The sequence below is a fragment of the Etheostoma spectabile genome, chromosome 23, assembly GCF_008692095.1.
Source record: "Etheostoma spectabile isolate EspeVRDwgs_2016 chromosome 23, UIUC_Espe_1.0, whole genome shotgun sequence".
NCBI lineage: Eukaryota > Metazoa > Chordata > Actinopteri > Perciformes > Percidae > Etheostoma > Etheostoma spectabile.
The window spans coordinates 1,336,029-1,340,166 of NC_045755.1; the positions used below are offsets into that span (position 1 = coordinate 1,336,029).

At 41.8% G+C, this 4,138-nt stretch overlaps 1 protein-coding gene and 1 long non-coding RNA gene across 2 annotated transcripts in view; one reads left to right on the forward strand and one right to left on the reverse strand.

Moving 5' to 3' along the window:
• aldh1l2 (aldehyde dehydrogenase 1 family, member L2) overlaps nt 1–4,138 on the forward strand; it is a 37,151-nt gene that overhangs the window by 5,586 nt on the left and 27,427 nt on the right. The window lies entirely within an intron of this gene.
• LOC116673152 (uncharacterized) overlaps nt 2,570–4,138 on the reverse strand; it is a 21,317-nt gene continuing 19,748 nt past the window's right edge. The window contains exon 3 of the long non-coding RNA XR_004327769.1: nt 2,570–2,583. This is a non-coding gene — a long non-coding RNA (uncharacterized LOC116673152). The remainder of the gene's footprint in view (nt 2,584–4,138) is intronic.

A 4,138-nucleotide genomic window follows, 5' to 3' on the forward strand; every position in this document is an offset into this window, starting at 1 on the left:
GCACTCCATTATAGACAGAATACCAGCTGAGGTCAGATGCATTATTTTTTTTAACCCGGTCAGCAGTTTTCAAATTACATTATGTGCTTACATAATTGCAAAAGGATTCTCCAGTGTTTTCTCAGTTAGTTTTTTAAAATGATATCAGATTAGTAAACAGAATGTGCCTCTGGAACATTGGATAAATGTTTGCTGATAATGGGCAATGTAGATATTGCATTAAAGATCAGCCACCCACTCAGATCAGCTGGTATTATGTCTATAATGGAGTGGCATGGAAATTTGTAAGTGACCCCAAACTTTTGACCGGTAGTGTACATTGCCTCATAAAGTGATGGCTAACCTCTTCTCTGAGCTCTGTTTTCACTCTTCAACGCTTCAGCTGCTACATGCTACGCTATGTTCACCCTCTAGTCTCAACTGTGTCCGTCTGCTGTTTGCTGCTGAGCAGGTAGTAAAGGTAAACAGTGGCTTTTCAGAGTTTTCTCACTCTATAAAGAAAACATTTGCACATCCAAACACTTCTTCTGTGCAAGTGCATTGGACTAAAACAAAGACTTGAAGAAAAAGAAAATCCTGCACACTGCTCTTGCTGCAGCATCCCCTTTTATTAGGTGTTTTTTGTCAATGAAAGCAGCTTCCTGCTGCAGCTTGGAATGATGCTGATGAGAAAAGTGAGAGTGAACTGAGCTCAAAGATGCTAATGCACCTGTTGATGGACCAACGAGGTAAAGGAAGGAATTCCAGAACTCTGCACTGAACACGGAGTGTTATGTAGGGCTGGGTACCGAACTTCGGTTTTTTTATGGTACCGACCGAAATGTTTCGGTTTTACACAGTATCAAATTATGCCTTGTCTTTCGGTGCCAAGTTTCGGTGATTGCTGTAACGTTAAACGTGATTGCGTCACCCAGGAAAAATACATACGTGGTTTACGCCAACAGACGGGGTTCACGTGTATCTGTTGTGAAGTGGTTGCGAGCATCGTTGTACCGCTAAAAATGCCATCTAGATCAAAAGTGTGGCTTCACTTTATTAAGATTGGCCAACAGTGGCAATGCAATATATGCAAAAAAGACATTGTTGCTAAGGCTGGCAACACTACAATTTGATGAAGCACCTGATGTGCACGGGATCAATTTAAGAGCGGAAGTTGCACGTGTTTGACTGCAAGAAGAGCAGACCGCAGCCAGCGCAGCCTGCGCAGTCCCTCCTCCTCCAGCCGCCCTGGGCAATGCAAACCAGAGCCGACTCCGAGTGATTCAAAATATCCACCACCGGACTCCGCCTCATCAAAGAGTACCGAGGAAGGCACTGTGTCTGGGATTTCAACAGGCTAGTTTATGTTTATTAGCGTTACTGCAACTTAACACGTGCATCGTGCTGAGTTAGCGTGTAGCCTTATTTTATTGCTGCGTAGCTAGCTAAATCAAAAGCTAACATTTACAGACAATACTTTGTCCATGTTTGTAAAAATATGCTTACCATTGGGTCAGCGGGTTAAAAAGCTAACCTTATCTTCACTGTTATTTTATATTCTCCTCACAGTGGCCTCTGACTCTGATGTTTGTGATTTTCTTTTCTCAGAATTGATTTTATAAAACTAGTATTGAAAAAGGTATCGTTCAGGAACCGATATCGAAGTAAAGGTATCGGTATTGGTACCGGTATCGAAAATGTTTGATTGATACCCAGCCCTAGTGTTATGCAGCCATAGACCTGGATAAACTCCCCCGACAATGTGACAACTAGAAGGAGGCTTACAGAAGGGGGGGCACAATCCTGTGCAAATAGACCAGAAACAGGCTGTCCTAGGTTATAAAAACCTACAGTTGTTAACATAAGATATGACCATCATTATGTTAATTTTCCATGTGTATTTTGGACAAAAAAGTTCTCACAAGTCCAGTTCAGGGGCGGGTTCAGATCAGTTATATTCAGTGCTGTATTTTCTCTGACCAGAATGAGTTTTCTGGTCAGGGTTTTATACAAGGATACAGAAAGCAACAGAATATTAAAGGCATTCACTCACAAAGCTATCTGAGTAGACGTAGACCCAATGGACCCAATACCGTGTGCTCAAACTATTGAAATGCGGCCTTTTGTTTAAATGAGGTGTGAACTCAGGAGACACGTAAAGTTGTCAGGTTCAGGTAAAACAATGGGAACTTAATCAGTCAACAGGAAAGAGGATATCTGGATAAAATGAGACTAAAACGGTTTTAGTCATTCAATTTCTTCTAAAGTATACATGGCTGTAACATCTGGTTCACCAATTGCACCATAAGAAATCACATAAAATGCAACAGAATGAAAGTTTTGTTTTGGGTTTGTACAAAAAAGCCAACAAGACAGAACATGTTGGATGTGTGGAGGGGCCTCTGATGATTCTGTGTCCTGGGTTTTCTGTGGGTCATCCCAGGCCTGTTCTGTGGCTGAGGTAGATGCATGTTGACTCCACAGTGCTCCTGGACAAAGACCGGCCTTTATCCTGCGTTAGCTGCGGGATAGTGGCTCCATTGTCTGTTTGGCGAGAGGCCCTGTGTGGCGCACAGATTAGGGGGGGTGCAAAAAATTCAAGCTCTACCGACTCAAAATTGATTCGTAGAATTCCAAAAATCGTAAGTATAAAAAAATAAAAATAAAAGAGAAATTAATTTATTTTCTTTTTTTTATTATTTATTAGTTTTCATTGTAATATGTCTACTGCAATCACATGCTGGATAGATAGATAGATAGATAGATAGTTTTTTGATTCCCAAGGGGAAATTCAAGGTCCCTGCAACTTACCGACATCAAACACAACATACATTATGACAGGATGTTTAAATAACAAACAAATCCACATGGATATGAATATACTGTACATATTATACATACATACATAGTACGACGATTTACGACAATCTGTTCCTGTTTCTTTGTTTATTCAGCTTTTTTCACAACAGAACAAAAACATACAGAAACACTCAGAACAGAGTTCCCACCCCAAAAAGTAAATAAAAAAATAAAATAAAAAAACGGTGACAAAGCTACCTGGACCAGACAGATGTTACTAGAGAGCAGCTGAAATATTTCAGTGGACATGGAAAAAAGGCTCTTTATATGCCATTGGCTACATTTTAAATGGATGTCTGCCAATAGGCCTAAAACACCACATATATGATTATTGTGAGAAGGGGGGGATTTAGTCATTTTGAGGCTTAAGGCAAACACAGGCATGGGGCCCTCCACAACCCTTGTTCTCCCCCTTTTCAGCCCCCTCATCGCATAGTAGCCGTCATGAAAAAGGTTGCTACCTTTGGAAGTTTTGGCAAAAAACGTTCCGTTTTCTTCCCGCTTCTTCCTTTTTTCAGAACCACTTCGATAGCTTCGCCTCATTTTCCAACCGTCTGTAGCCTCCGGCTTACAGCACGCCTGAGCCGTTTGGTTACAAACACACACGCAGATGCGCAGTAGGATAATGGAATAGTCCAATTAGTGGGGACTGGGGGGAGTTTCTCATCATGAATTAAACAATCGGATAGCCCTTTAGCGTGTCAATGTTTAGAGATATGATTAATTGGTGAAAAGTAAGACAACAAATCGTAACCATAAGTTTATGAGGCGTTTTACGGGGCCCTTGGTAGCTTGGCGCCTAAGGCAGTTGCCGACCTTTGCCTAATGTTAAGTCCGCCTCTGATTGTGACAGAGACTGGGACTCCAGGTTAATAAGATTCTGACCGAGAAGCAAGATATCAGAATCAGCTTTATGAATTCAAGTGTGATTTTGTGAGAAGTCTGCATATATTCCCATTTGCTTTTAAAGCCTTGAATGGCCTTGCCCCCCCTTACCTCTCTGAGCTGCTGCACCCCTACACCCCCAGCCGATCTCTCAGGTCAGCTGACCAGCTGCTCCTGACGGTGCCTAAAGCTAGGCTTAAGCTCAGGGGGGACCGTGCGTTTGCCGTTGCAGCTCCAAAACTTTAAAATGGGCTTCCCCTGCACATCAGACAGGCCTCCTCTCTGTCTCATTTTAAAACTCTTCTTCAAACCCACCTCTTTTCTTTGGCTTTTAACACCAGGTAGAGTGATGATTTATGTGTATACTTTTACCATATGCCGGCAGTGCATTTTATTGTTTTTATTTTATTGTACC